The sequence below is a fragment of the Columba livia genome, chromosome 1, assembly GCF_036013475.1.
Source record: "Columba livia isolate bColLiv1 breed racing homer chromosome 1, bColLiv1.pat.W.v2, whole genome shotgun sequence".
In the NCBI taxonomy this organism is placed as follows: Eukaryota; Metazoa; Chordata; class Aves; order Columbiformes; family Columbidae; genus Columba; species Columba livia.
This window is the reverse complement of record NC_088602.1, coordinates 82,793,812-82,809,790: the sequence shown is the minus strand read 5'-3', so window position 1 is coordinate 82,809,790 and position 15,979 is coordinate 82,793,812. Positions and strand designations below refer to the sequence as shown.

General features: G+C 35.3%; 1 long non-coding RNA gene across 1 annotated transcript in view; it reads left to right on the top strand.

Moving 5' to 3' along the window:
* Positions 1-221: 221 nt before the first annotated feature.
* The window catches only part of LOC135579591 (uncharacterized), a 61,069-nt gene continuing 45,311 nt past the window's right edge, over positions 222-15,979 (top strand). The window contains exons 1-2 of the long non-coding RNA XR_010473017.1: positions 222-383; positions 3,162-3,254. This is a non-coding gene — a long non-coding RNA (uncharacterized LOC135579591). The remainder of the gene's footprint in view (positions 384-3,161; positions 3,255-15,979) is intronic.

Here is a 15,979-nt window from a genome sequence, read left to right as displayed (position 1 = left end):
TTCAGTCCACTGGGAAAGGCAAGAACATTGTGTGGGAAAGACACATGAATAAATAGGAGCAAAGAGTCTGCAACATGCCTGAAATCTATGCATATGAAAATAATTCATTTTGTCTGCTTAAATAAATATAATGCCACTGGAGCCTTAATGTTCACAATGCTTTTATCAGTTAACATCAAGGTTTGAATTTAACATAATGCCTGAAGTATGAAGAAGGACCTCTTCTGGTATGAAGAAAAAGTTAACTTCTGTCTCTCAAATTTCATTTAAAATAGGTTCTGGATGAGTACGTTTTCTGCTTCAAGGAAAATTAACAGTTCCAGACTTGTTTGCTTAGATGCACTAGAATACAAGATGCATCAAAATTGTATTTCTAAGGCAGGGTAAGTATTAAATGAAATTATCTCTTAAAACTATATCGATCTCTTAAGTCTTAGATTTTTTAATCATCAACATTGAAATTGCTTGAGCAAGCATATTTTATTCCATTGATGGCTGTATGGCTGTGTATACGGAATAACAAAATCTGTAAATTACAGTGTCACTCAGTCTTTTTCTTCTTCTTTTTTTTTTTTTTTTTTTAATTCCATATAATATTCTAAACCACATTTAAAACTAACTGTGTTTATAACGTGTTTTGTTTTCTCAGACATTAATGTGATTTCAGTGCGGATGACCTAATTTATTAGTAAGTTGAACTGATAAAACACAGAGTGTTCTTGAACTTTGAAACACTTTGAAACTGGAACTATCATGAAAAGATTTATTTTTTTCATCGTCTTGAGCTTGGGCTTTTCAGATTGGGTCAGGTGAATGGTACGGACTCTTCGATTTTGTTTCTTCCTCAAGAAGGAAATCAATTATTTATTATGGTTTTCTGATAGGTGAGCAAGTTTTCATTGTCAGGCTTGGTGTATGTTACAGTGTCTCCAGTCCATCAGAGATAATTTCTTATGTTATTGAGTAAATATTAATTATTTGTATGCTCTTAATAAGAACAAATGATGTTTATTTCTCTTTTTCAAGCTGTAGGTAAAAGGTTGAAATTATATTAAATATGTATTGTACATAGACATGGAGTTAATGGGAAAAATTTTCTCATTTATGATTACATCTGAGGTGGAAGATATGTGTAAATAATGAATGTTATAGGAATGTCATCAGTGATAATCTTTATTTTTGAATAATAGGACTCTGAAGATTAATTTTCAAGTATTTATTACTCCTTTCACTACTCCCTTATCCACCAATGCTGTAACCCCATCATAGAAGGCCACCAGAATTGTCCGGCACAATTTGCCCTTATACTTCAATCTTTTATTACTAAAACACTTCTGTACACAAGGTGCTCTTCCTATTCCGCACATGAGTAGGACTTTTTTTCTTTTTTTTGCTTTTTCCCCCACCTTCCGGACAGTGGTTCTGTGATTGCCCATTATTTACACCAAGTGCCATCAGCAAGGGTGAATCTCATTTTCTTGTTCCTTGCTGTGATCGAACATGAAAAACAAAACAGTGAGGAAATCCTTGTGTTGAAATCTTGAGAACTGTACAAATTTGTGCACAATCTTTATGTGATAGATAATCTACAGTGATTCATAGTACAAGTAAATTAAAGTTCAAAATCAAATTGAATTTCAGGCTTTTATATGAAACAAAATGCCTACTATATCATCTAGTCTGCCAAATTGGTATAACTACACAATTCGGCATATTTTGTGTTAAAATTAAATTGTTAAAATTGAGTCCTGAACAAATTAGTCTGCCTAATCTTGTCTCTGCTTAAGTTATATGTATGATCTATGCCTGCTGTTTAAAGAAAAAAAAAAATCACATTGTCATCTAAATATTCGGGCACTGATCCTGAAAAGACCTATGAATGTGCTTAATTTTAGCAACATGAGGGTCCCAATGGCCCTTTAGCTGTCTAATGAAGTGCTAAAAGTAAGCAAGCATAAATAATAATCTTTGTTAGAAGCTGGATGTAAGGAAGTCATAAAAATGGCAGTCATGTCCAAGAGAGTTAAGCATCTTTTCAAATTCCTATACCAGAAGGGGTAAATTTAGCAGAAAATATAGTCATGATTAGGGAATGGCTGCAGACATAATTATCTTGGTTTACTGTTGTACATATATCAGAAAACACTTTCAGTATCACATTACAGAAGAAAATATGAATATCGGAAGAAATTAGCTAGTGAATGGGCTTTTTTAGAGTGTTTCTAGAGTTTTAAATCAAGTAGGGACCCATTGCTCATAAATTGTAGGCATTTTTGCATATAACAGTTGTGTAAGAAAAATGTCATCAAGTACTTGCAAAGCTTACACTGAATGCATAATAAATTTTATAGCAATTTGTAAGTAAATCTGTTAATTAGTCCATGTAGAAATTAATTTAAAACTATAATCTTTAAAGAAATCTAGCATGTGTGGTTCTCCTTTGTCCTGTATAATTCTCCTAGCAGATTAACAAACACTTCACACTTCTTATGTGGTTGAACTTAAAATCTTGTGAATAGACTACAAGGGAAAGCATTAATTGACAATCAAGGTAATTTATTTTCAGTTCGATTTGATTGTGGAAGATTTATATAGGCTATAGGAAGGGTCAAAACAATACCTCTGTTATTTCTAAAGTGGGGCCTTTGTGAGTTCAGGGATAACTTGAGGGATCACTACTACTCCACCATGTTTGTATTTATGCATAGAATTTATACTCAGCAGCTGTAATGGCAACAGTGAGACTATAGGCAGACAACACGTAACAGTGTGCCTGGGACCTGTAGCAATAGAATGCACAGCCTGCCCTTTCCTGTGGTGTGTATGGATGCATGCTTTCTTTCCACTAGGGAAGGAAAAAACATTTCTGTCATGGTCCTGCTGGCTACTAAAGCAAGTGGACAGGATCTTCAAGTATCTTTGTGAAGGCTTTCTTGTCCTGTATTCCTCTACCTGCTCAAGAGAAAAAAAAAAAATAAAAAAAATAATGATAATCTTGTAAGCCTATTGTAAGTTAAGGGCCAGATAAAAACAGTGCTGCTGGTCCTGGCAGATAAGAACTGTCCCAGTTACACAGGGAGAGAAAGAGTCAGCCAGTGAGTCTTTTGCAGTGCTGAGAGACTGGGAAGAGATCCTTAAAAAAGGTCACTTTGTGTTCACAGGTGGATGGTGGAAGACCTTTCCATCTGATGAGCTGGTGACCACACTGTTGAGTTCAGCACCACCTGTGTGGGCAGTTCTGGTGGCACAGCATGGTAAGACATGGCTCCACCTCTGGGCCCTCCCTGCTGGAGGACAAGTCTTCCCTGCACCCTGGGGCAGGAGGAGGGTTTCCTGCCAGAAATGCCAGTGCTCCACATGTGTACTCAGCATTGCATGAAGCTGCCAAACCAAAGGATGGGGTTATCACCTTTCTGGTCTAAGAGGACCACATCTTGACTCTGACTGAGAATGGAACTACCTATCTGAAAACACCACTTTTGGGGAAGCCCTATTTAGTGTTTATAAATGTTTCTAAATTTTACTCAGCTAAAAAATGGCCAGACCGAAACTGCTTAAATTATGTTACTTTTAGCATTTAAATACCAGGCATGGTACAGTTATGCCTCAGACAATCATGACAACTAAGCTGAGATATAAAGTAACTTTTTAAAAAAAAAATCCAATGTTTCTTATATGTAGAAGGGAGGATGTTATAGCAATATGAAAAAAATTAGAAAGTCTTTATAAATTAATTTATTGCAGGCTGATAAACATTCAAGCCACTAGGCCATGTTTATTTGTTTCTAGCACATATCTACCATAGAGTAAAGATGGAACAGGATCTCAGCTATCTATTTTTATACCTTAACTTGAGTTTTCTTCTACTACTATCCAAGGTTTGAATTTCATAAGATCTTTTACCATGGAAACTACTTGAACCATTGTTTAGTAAATTTACGAGATGTCTTCTATTCAGAGCCAAGCCCAACTGATGGCTATTTAAAGCAGCATCTATATACAGTGCTGCATTTATTGTTCTATTTCAAAATTTCTTTGAGTACTGAGACTATCTGATGAATGGAGGCAGGAAACTGTTTCTACTCCCCTCAATCTTCATAAAATGTAGGTAAAACAAAAGTAGACTATACATAAATTAATATTTCAGTTCATATAGCAGTAAAACAGTAAATAATTAAATTTCTGTATGCATTTACCTGTTCTAGTTTTCTTTGGGTTAGTTACTGTGTTCTTGTTTTCTACTTATCGAATTATCTATTCTGTGCAGATGTTCAGCCAGTCTTGAACATGTGTACCATCTGCATAGCCCTTGATTTCCAAGAGCAAACTACTCCCAAGACTAGCTCTGATCAATTGATGGATTAATAAATGGTTTGCTTATCTGTGCCTCTAGAATGTGTGCTGCCAGGATTCTTTTTGCAGGAGTTGTTTCTTGTAATATAGGAGAAGGTTATAATGTAGACCATACACAAATATTACTCTTTGCCTGTAACATACTTGTTAGTTAGCTGTTCACCTTCCTGCTTGAACTTTAGAACAGTCTCAATAGTAGTGATAAATCAGATTTAGCCAACTTGGAGTGATTAACTTAGGAAATGGAGTGATGGTGACTGATTTATGCAAATTGACTCATCTGTAATGTCAGGTGATAGGAGTAAAGAGAAGGCACTGGAGGAATATAGGAATTTAGTTAATATTGTCGAATTATACATGTAACTTGGAAGTGGCTGCGAAGATTTTTGATCTCCATTCACATCCCTTCTGACTGTAATCATAGCACTATCTTAGCCTGGTTTGTTTACCACAATGCAGATTGTGATGTTATTAATTCTGAGTTCAAAGAAATGTTAACTTGTTAACAGGACTCCCCTAAACACAGCTGACAATAGCAACAAATTCTATAAAGGAAAATACTGCAAAACTAGTGAGAAACATGCCTCTTTCCTTTGGTAACTACAAAATAATAGGCAAAATTGTGCTGTAATTTCTTAACACTGTTTTATTGAGGTGTGGGGAACACACACAGACAAACACATGTATTTTTAGTGATGTTAAGGAAAAATTTTGTCTGTGCATATATTAACCATATTTTATTAAGAATCTCTATAAACACATAAGGAAAGTGTATCTAACATGAGGATTTTGCAAATTACTTCTCAGGCAGCATGTGGAATTTTTTCTGATGGCCTCTGATCAATTCTGTTGCTACCTGGAGTTTTCTTGGTTTTGTGTCCTTTCCATTTGTTTATTTACCTTAATGTGTTTACTTTTTTTTTCCCCCCTTAGTATTTTGTGTATTTGTATTGCATTTATAATGTCTGGTAACTAAAGCTAGAGAGGAAGAGCAGAAAAAAACAGCTGTGGGTGTCTAGTGAGTTCTATCAAATACTTACCGGGAAATAGTTCTCGATGTCACAAATAATGATTTATTTTTTCATCATCACTAAAATTTGTATGAGGTGCATGTTGTAATCTAATATTTGTATTTTGAGTAATTGCTTCAGATAGTTATTTTTAGGTTTTGTTTGTTTCTTTTTTCTTTTCTATTTTTGCTTAAATCAGCAAGCATTTCAAATTTCCACAGAGCATGCTAACTGGTTGGAATGATTAGTGTGAAATTTGGCTTGCAATGATTAGACAAATGAAAAAGGAATATGAAGTAATTTTATTTCTTATATTACAGTTATGATCCTTTTGTACTGTAGATGTTCACGTGCTCTTTATGCTGAGAAAATCAGAAAATATCAGAACATAAGTTTAGCAGAAGTAAATTCCATTTAATGAAAATCTTGTTTTGAGTTATTGTCTTTGTTTTTAATGAAAAACAAGAACAGTTTGTAGACATGAAGCTGATATATGATGCTTTGGACCAAAACCTAGGTTTCTGTTTGTTCACAGGTAATTAGGACACTGACCTGGGATGTAGGAAGTAAAGATTTGAGTGCTGTTTGAGCCAAAATAGTGGGTTTGATATAGATTCCTCAGAACTATTCATAGAGATTGAATCTTGATTCTCTTGCAGGCCAGACCAGCCTTTTAACACGCAGGTTAGGCAAGTCTGTCTTTTCTTATGATTCTCCAGCCTTGTAATAAGACATGTTGGTCTCAGCAAATGACAGAATGTTTTTGACCAGACAGAATGTCTACTTTCAAAATAGCCTGTGTAGGTGTTTTCATAGGTTTCACAGTGCGTAAATGACCCTTATGTGAGAACACCTCCTGAGCTTAGAGAATCATTTGAGCTTATTAAGAGACTAGAACTGGCGGATTTGCAGATCAACCTACAATCTCTGTCCCAAAGAACAGGCATATGGATTAGCAGTATGGCTTTCCTTGACAAATACCTGAAGCAAAGAGGAGAGATTTGTCAGGTGTTAGACTCAGATTCCATGTCACAGGATTTATTGGATAGTGTACAATCTCTCTCATTATTACAGTTACCTAAGGGATGATGCACAAATGAAATATCTATAATGGACTATGCTGGAATTCATGCAGTGTCTGCTGCACAAAAAAATGACAGCCCTCATAGAAATATAACTCCTAGTTTTAATGCCAGCTGAAGTCTATATTGACAAGTTAGTTGACTTTGAGGGCTAAGCTTAGGACTTCATTAATTGGCAATGAGCTGTGTAAGGCTGGTCACCAAAAAGAAATTCCTCATTGCAGAAAACTAATGAGGGAAAATTATATTGCTCTGTATTTTAACGAGTGAAGTGGCCTTAGAGAAATATTTCTGGCTTAGTATTCTTGATATCAGGACAGTCAGACTCTGTTTGTTTTAACAAAATCCCACCTGTAGTGTTAGCAATTATTATTTATGCATGCGTTCATCCATCATTCATAGCAAGAAGCAGTGCAATTCAGCAACTTCCATTTAATTAGTGATTGAAGTCCTTCCTAGAAGTGCTCTAAATAATTTGGGGTTTGATGTTGCTACAGTATGGACTACGTAGTTAGTAACATTGCTGAGCTGAACACAGCTCCTATTATTTAGATGCTTTCATTCATAAAAGATTGACATAAAGAAACAAAACCTCAGAGACAAAAATCACAGAGGTGGTCAGAAAAAGTCCACTTCTGGTAGTCATCAAATGTGTATCAGGGAGAAGACAGTTCTTTTTTCATTGAATTGTGAGCAATCAGAAGCTCAAAGTTTGTTTTGCACCAAGGTGTTGGTGGGTCCCAAAGCAGAATGGTAGCTAGGATAATTAAGCTGTGAATAATAAAGGAGGGGAAAGGAGTGAAGAATAGTTAATGAATTAATTAACTAATTCTGCTGCAATTTGTACGGGTTCTATTGTGCATTTAAGTACTTCATTGTGGGAAGGAGGGAAATCAACATTTTATTTTAAAAACTTGTCATTAACAAGTTTTAAAGGAAAAATTTCTGTTTACCACTGTGTAACCAGCAATAACATAAGCAACTGCAAAATGAAAACAGTAGCCATAATGGAGAGTCAAATATCTATGCACATAACAGAAGTACTTTTTCCTATGAATTTGTGTGTGAATAGTTTCCAGTCTGAGAAACTTCCAGGTAATTTAAAAATGCTGATGACAGTGGAATTTCATGATCCTTTCATTGCTGAAGGCCTTGAGCAGATGTTGCCTGTCTGTGCCATGTTGTGTCTGTGTCCTGCCCCTTCCTGCTTACAGCAGTACTGAATTAAGCAATTGGGACAGAACCCCCAAAATATGGATTCCACAGTTGGTTTCAGATTTTTAACTCAACTTTAATAAAAGTCAACCTTTTGATGTCAGCCTCCACTTATGGATAAATAGCTCTCCCAGTGAATCACCAATGTATGACTGTGAATGTAATGGCCATAGAATCCAAATACTGGGAAGATAACCCTGCCATAATGATTTCACTTACACTGAAAAACAAAATGCTTTATGAAGAGGAATAAATTGGCTTAACAGTGGATATGGCACAAAGAATAGACCGGCATTGTTATTTTCCATTATTCATTTGAAATTACTGATGCAATTAAATATCGCTTACTTTCCCCTCCCCTGCCAGAAAATGCTATATAAAATACAAAAATAATCATAGTCTGGCAAATGAGCTGAAAGTTCTTCCCTCATTATGCTCTCAGCATTATTTGGATCACAATGCATGTTTGCCACATAAACACATTGTTCAATTTCATATGCCTGCTGGTTAATGCTGTGTTTTATATGTTAGATACTTAGATACACATGCCACTCACTTGTCCACATCCTGTCATTTATTTAAAAGGAGTTTTAATTTTAGGAAGGCTTTATTGTGTGAAAACTGTGAAACAATGTGAAACAATGTCCACCTAACAGAAATATGTAGTTTACTTTTCTCTTGGATGAGAATCTCCTTTGTACAATTTATCATTTCCAAAAGAGTTAAAACAATTTGGAATAATTTTACCCATAGAAACTCTAAGGTGTCAAGCTGCGAGCTGCGAGCTGAAGTTCAAGTACCTCTATGACCTATTCCAGTATTTTAATTTCACTTCACTGAAGTCAACTAATCTTATTTGCAGAGAACGTTATACAGCAACCACTTTCCTTGTTACCCATGTGGCATTAACATGGCAGAATATTCTATCTGAGCTAAAACATCATCCATGTACCTGCTGACTAAATTAATCCTTAAAGGAAGGCAGTCACGATATGTATCAGAAATTTAGTCATTTGTACTTTATGTAATTACAGAAAAGGAGTAGAAGTATTTCTGCACTCTTAACAGTTTCAGCTTTGTTTATTTAAGCTATTTTTTATTAATATGAGTTAAACATACTAACCTAAACTTTTTTAGCCTCTTATTTTTCTTATTACTTCACTCCATTCTTCCTGATCGGAAATAATTTTCTGCTGTGGCATGTAAAACGTACATATTCTTTGGTCTTCAATTTACATCAGTGAAATAAAAATTACTTGGACTTCTCTCTTTCACATGAAAATGGTGCCCTTCTTTATAGGATTGGGAAAAGAAAGTTCTTTAAACTTCACATCATTTGAAATACCTTGAAGCTGCTATTGTAATATTCTTATTTACACATGGTGCTTGTATGTGCACTCTTACTTTTAGTGCGGTCACAGCTAATCAAACCATAATGCCAGTCTTTTTCCTCCTCTCTTGTTTCTATATTTCATCTGTTTACCTGCCTAAAGGTTACTTTTGCACACCTTATACTTATTTAGAAGAAAAAGAAAGCAGAACTGCTATTCATGACACAAGTATAAGTATGGAATGGAAAAAGTGATCTTTTGATCTCTGTGATCTTACCAAGGGCAATAATTCCAAAGCAGTGATATCTTCCATCTTCATTAAAGCACTGGAAAAGTATTTTGTGTATTTTGAAACATTACAAATGTTACAAGACAATTCTGGTCATCCATCATCTAGGAAAATTATTGTCAGGATGATCAAGGTCTGGAGCACCTGTCTAAGGTTCTAACAAACCCATTCTAACAAAGTGAAAGCCGTGCATCATATAGCTATCTGAGAGGTGCAAGTAGAGACAGGAGAGAGGTTCTTGAGGTAAAAAGCCATATGTGCAACTGGATAGGAAATTAGATTAGGCATTAGATTTCAAACAACCCAAAGAACAATTACATAAAACAGCCTTTCTCATATAATAATATATAAGAGTATAGAAGCAAGAAATCTTAGTTTCATTTGTTTTATTTTATGAGTATAATGGGTGTATGAGCATGCCACATGATATATTCATGCAATGATAAAACTCTCATGACTAAGGATTCTCCTTCTAGTCAAATGCTGATTCATTTACACTCTATTTTCAGGAATGCATTTTTTAGAAACTTATTTTTGCTTTTTTTTGATCCTTAGTTCTATAGATGTAAAGCCTTTGAGATATCTTTTGCTTTTAGATTTATTTAGAAAAATAAGAAAGTAAAGTATCTTTCTTGAAAGTTCTACATATCTGATAGGGAAATGAAAATAAAAAAAAAAAAAGTGTTTTCTTGTGTTGTTTCAATGCCTATATTTTATTTCCTCTGTGTGACATCTTATAGATGTGTTAGGCTTTCAAAGGCTTTCAAAGAGTGCTGTTTGTAAAAACTTCTTATTGATGCTCGGTATTTTTTAACATACATTCATTGACCTACTCTGTTCTTTGTAATAGATGTAGGAGATTATTTGTAATTTCCATCTAATAAGAATTGTCTAACTGCTTATTGACTGTAATTTTCTATATTTTGTGTTTTAAAACAGATGGGAATTAAAAGTAAATGAGCACCTCTGTTATTAAGTTCTTTTGATTTGTTATCAGCGTTTTTATTGACACCAAATCCAAAGCCTGGTGAAGAGCAATATATAATATACTTGTGGATGCAGTTCCATGACGGCATATTGTAATAATGATTACAACAATTATGATTAATATTTTATATTAATCTGTGTTTGTCTCTTGCCTAGCATTCTTGTTACAGTAACCGTTCATTGGGAGACAGAGAAGGGAACAGGAGAGTGCTTCATTCATATTCATTTTGGAAATTCACAGATATTTTGTTTGCATCATTTTCCAAATGGTTATGCTTTAATTAAACAGAAGAAGACACAGTAAAGCATCTGGAGATCAAAATAATCTTTCTCAACAGCTCAAGAACCTGACAGTAGGTTTTATTATACTTCCCTTCTTCAGCTAAATTATCAGCATCAGGTAGGTCATCTTTCTTTTCCACATTTTGGAGTGTGTGTAAAGACCATAGGTGAATAACTCAATGAAATTTGAGGAAAAGCATTTCATTAAGTAATTAATTTAAAACACAAGATTGAGTTATCATTCTGATTTGGGTAGTGTACCGATTGTGCCCTCATGAATTAGCACAGCTTACTTTCAGGATCCTGACAATGTTTTACATTGAGATAATTTGAGTATTTAGTATAATAATAGAAGCCAACAGCAGACTCCTGACAACATTTAGAAGACTTCTAGTTCATATGAGATCCCTTTAGAGAAGTTTTTATATTCATTTACATCCACCCTTGCTACAGTTGCATTGTGGGAAAAACTTGGAACACTGTTCTGTTCTTTCAAAATGTGGTCATGTTAGTTGTTCTTACCCATCACTTTAACCAGTTAGTGTAACTTCTATTCATTCTTACATTTTTCTGTCTCTGATCTTTCCTCTTGTCTCTGAGCCTCATAATTGCCTCTGAAACCTGACCTTTTCTAACAAAAATCTTGTGTATGTATACCATATACTTAAAATGCAAAATTAATTTACTCAAGAGTAGAACTCTAAATTCACCAATGTAAAATTTGCCCATTGTTCTGTAATTAATTTGGAGCACACTTACTGGGGAAAATATATCTAAATTACATATTATTTAATGTTAAGATGACTGAGAAAAGTGTGATAGCAGTTCAGAATTTCCTCTCAAGGCAAAGCTAGTTAATGTTAACTTTTTCAACAAACTGACTTAGAACTATCCTTCTTTTTAAAGCAAAGAACTCATGGGTTGAGTTCATGGAGAGAGAGTTCAGTAAGTAATGCAAAAGCTGTGCATGCCAGCAAAGCAAACCAAGGGATTAATTCACTACTTCCAACCAGAAGGCAGGTGTTCAGACATCTTCAGAAAAGCTGGGGTCTGCCATGCCTAACACTTTCTTGGGAAGACAAATGCCACAAACCAGAATGTCCTCCCTTCCTTATTCTTCAGCCATATTTTTATCCCTTTGGCCAGCTGGGGTCAGCTGGCACAGCTGTATCCTCTCCCAGCCTTTTGTGCTCCCTGAGCCGACATGCTGGTGGGGTGGTGTGAGAAGCTAAAAAAACCTGGACTCTGCATAAGCACATCCCTGTTTTATCTACACTGTTTCCAGCAAAAATCTGAAATATAACCCCATACTAGCTACCATGAAGAAAATTAACTCTATTCCAGCCAAAACCAGCACAACCTAATTATTTAATTTCCTAGTTTGTATTTGTTATAATCCAGATACAGTATCTGTATGGTTTGTTGAGGTCTTCCTTCCAGTAGTTTAACGGCAATAATTGAGGCATTGCACTGTTCATTTGTCCATACAGAGCTGTAGACAGATTATGCTTCCTGACGCTGTGGCCTTTTGGTAATGTTAGCTGGGTTTTCTTGGTGGTGGTGAAGACAAATACTTAGTGAATGTCTTACTGGCTTTTTGATTTTTCTATGACATTTTATCTACTGTGTGGCATTTCACTTTTTTTTTTTATTTATTTTTTTTGAGACGATGACTTCATCTCAAGGTCATATACTTTGAACTGAGTAGAAAACAGTCAACTGAGTATGTCTGGACTGTAGTCAGAGTTGAGATTGTAGCAGGTCTAAAGTAGCATTTCTGTAGGTAGCTAGAGTAAGCTTATTTGTTCCTTTTGAATACTGAAAGCACACATCACTGAAGTTCTGAAATTTTGCCACTTCTGTTCTCTATCTGTTATTCAAGGGGTGTCGTAGATGAGGTGAGTCATAAGATGTAAGCCTAAGGAGAGACTCATGGAGCACCCTTCTCATGAAGTCTACTAGAAATTCTCCTCAAGCTGAGCGATGCTTTTAGCTCAGGGGAGCAGGGCTTGGGAGAGAAGCACCATCTTTACTTGTATCAGAAACCCTGTGTGACTTCTAGAGAGACAACACCACTTTCTCATAGCCCCCCAAAATTTACTTGCTCAGGATTGTTTCCTGATATCAGGGAAGAGGATTGAAGCATAGCTCTCAAATGGAGGGGATCCAAATAAGCCTGGAATGCGTAGGGGACTAGAAAATATTTTAAACTCCTTTAAAGCATAATCTAGCTGAATTACACTTACAAGTATGAAAGTCACACTTCCAGGTACATTATAACACATCCACTAAAGTTTTGTATTTTCTGAATGGTTGCTTAGCAGTAGTTGATCACTACTCCCTGCTCTTTCAGACTGTCTTGTACACACCATGCAGCTTTTGCTTTATGTGTTTCTCTTCTTGGGTGAGGTGCCAAAAGATTGACCGAAGATATCAAGCCTGAGGGCTGAGAGGAGGGTGAAAAGCAAGATGACGATCCTGGACTTCAGGAGAGCAGACTTTGACCTCTTCAAAGTTCTATTCAGAAGAGTTGCATGGGGATAAGGCCTGCAGGGAAAAGTGGGCCAAGCAAGCTGGTTAATATTCAAGGATCATGTCCTCTTAGCTCAAGAGAGTTCTATTGAGAAAAATAAGAAGTTAGAGAAAAATGCCAGGAGGCCTGTGTGGATGAACAAGGAGCTTCTGACCAAACTCAGAGACAAAATGTAAGAATACAGAGGGTGGAAGTAAGGGTAGGTAAAGTAAAAGGAATGCAAAAACATTGTCTGAGTATCCAGGGATGAAGTTAGGAAGGCTAAAGGCCAAATGGAGTTAAATCTGATCAGGCACATCAAAGATGACAAGAAAGGCTTCTGCAAGTACATATGTGATAAAAAGAAGACTAAGGAAATTGAGGGCCCATTGCTTAACAGGACAGGATATCTGGTTACACAGGACATTCAGAAGGCAGAAGTACTGAATGGCTTCTTTGTCTCAGTAGTTACTAGCAAGACTGGTCTTCAGGAATCCCACGTCCCAGAGACCAAGGGGAAAGACTGGAGCAAGAAAGATGTGCTTTTGGTATAAGAGGATCAGATCAGGGAATACTTAAGCAACTTGGACATGGACCTTACAGGACCTTACAGTAATTCACAATTACTGAGGAAGTTGGCTGATGTCATTGTGAGATTACTCTCAGTAATATTTGATTTTGATCATAGCTACTTGAGAAAAGCAAATGTTACTCCTATCTTTAAGAAGGGCAAGAAAGAAGACCCAGTAAACTACAGGTTGGTCAGCTTCAACTCGATCCTTGGGAAGGCAGTAGAGCAGACAGTTCTGGAAACTATCTCCAGGTGCATAAAGGACAAGGTAGGAGGAGTAGTCTGCATGGCTTCACCAAATGGAAATCCTGCTTGACCTACTTGATCAACTTCTAAATGAAATGATTGGCTGGACAGATTAACTCAAATATCTCTTCCAAAGTCAATTATTCTGTGAAGCCATTGAATAGCTTTGCTGAATCTTGTAACTGTAGATTAAACATTATTTTTAGTGTAGAACCCAGCCTGAATAAACGTATTCTTAATGAAAGCAACTGTGCCCGACTAAAGTTTAGGGAAAAGCAAGGACAGTTCATTTTGGTAGGAATTTCCATGGCAAAGGTCTTGCCAGGCTTGCAGTTTTTTTCTGTAGGAATGACTAGATGTATTTATAAAAGTGGATGGTGGAAGCAGCAGAAGAAATTGGTTTCCTTTCTGTTAGGGTGAAGACTGCAGTTTTGAGGGATATTGAAATGAAAAAAGTTGAAGATACTCATTCTAGATTGAAGAATGGGGCCAAATTAAGGCAAAAAACTAGGCATAACAGAGAGACACGCTGTAATTACTGACTCTCATAAACAAGGGTGACTGACTCTGAGTTGCAAGCTTTTCTTGTATTGTCAAGATTTGACTTAACCCAGATCAAATATAGATAATGTTTATGGAAGAATTCAGAAAATAAGAAATCTTTCTGTTTGTTTCAGAAGTTTGAATTTTGATGATGTGTCATCAAATAGAACAGAAAATGTTGATGTTTATATCAGAAACTACCAGTTTGTCTATTCATAAATGTTGAATGAAAATTAGTATTTCCTTGTGACTACCTGTCCAGTCCTGTATTGGAAATTTGAACAAATTGGGCTATGCACAGCTAAAGTGAGACTCTGAAAACTTTGAAACAACAGGTTTTTTTCTTATAACTTTACTAGAATAGAATGAGTTACAGAGGATATTTCATTTAATAACTTTGAATACATGGAAATATACAAGTATACTTCTCCAGGATCATAAAATGTCCCTGAATTGTGAAAAGGTGTTTTATGGGTAAGGTAAAATAGAGCTTTTTATGACTGCAACAGATGAAATGTTGAAGACAGACTGGTAATGACTGGATATTATTTTTTGTTACTTTCTTGAATATGTATTGAAAATAAGGTAGTCAAAATCAGAAGAATCTAATGCTGCATGCACTAAAAATTATGATTGTATTCAGAGAAAGATAGATTACATTAAAGAGAATATAATTCTTTAGGCATAAATGTAACTACTCTACAAAACTGTATGACAAGAAAACTCTCTTCTGGAACTGACAAACGCAATTGGAAGGTTTGTAATTGTTGCAGGTTGCTTATAGGTTGCGTTTTTTTCGGTGCCTTCTATTAGTCACCGCAGCCTACATTCTTTCTCTTCTTTGAAATATACAGAATTCATATGTCCACTCCAGGAAAACTGTACTTTTTTTTTTTTTTTTTTATGATGATGTAACACATTGCAGAAATCTGCTACATATAAACTGTTAAAGTTGGTAGTAAAATCTCAGTTAATAGTCACATTAAGTGTTCTATCAATAGAAAAAAAAAAGTTCTGTAAGGGTTTTTTTATTAAATACTGAAAAAAAACAGATCTGATAACTAATAATTTGAAGATCATTTGATCTGAGCTTTATATTAGAGGAAACATGTTTTATATAGTACCGTATTCAGAAACATGATATTTCCTTAAAATATCCTCTTCAAAATTTTATTATAAAAGTCTTTCCTAATCCATATAAAAGCAGTCATCATAGGGTATTTTCTTTAGATTTATCCTCAGTTTTCTCATTTCATTGCATGGTATCAAGTATGTGATTGTTGCACCGTACTTTTAATTCAGAAAATAGAAAAAAAAATCTTATGCGTTTATAATCTGCCAGAAATAGAAATTCATAGATTGGCTTATCCTCTTGGAAAGCAGCAGTAGAGGTCTGTCACAAGTCAGTTATGGTTAACATTTATTTTCTCCTACTGTTTTCAGACTGAATGTAGGTTAATCTCTTGCTGTTTATCTGTACTCAAGGTATTGGACAAAATTGCTGCAGCTGCTGTCATGGTGAATATTGACAAGCTGAAATATTGTAATGATAAAAAGG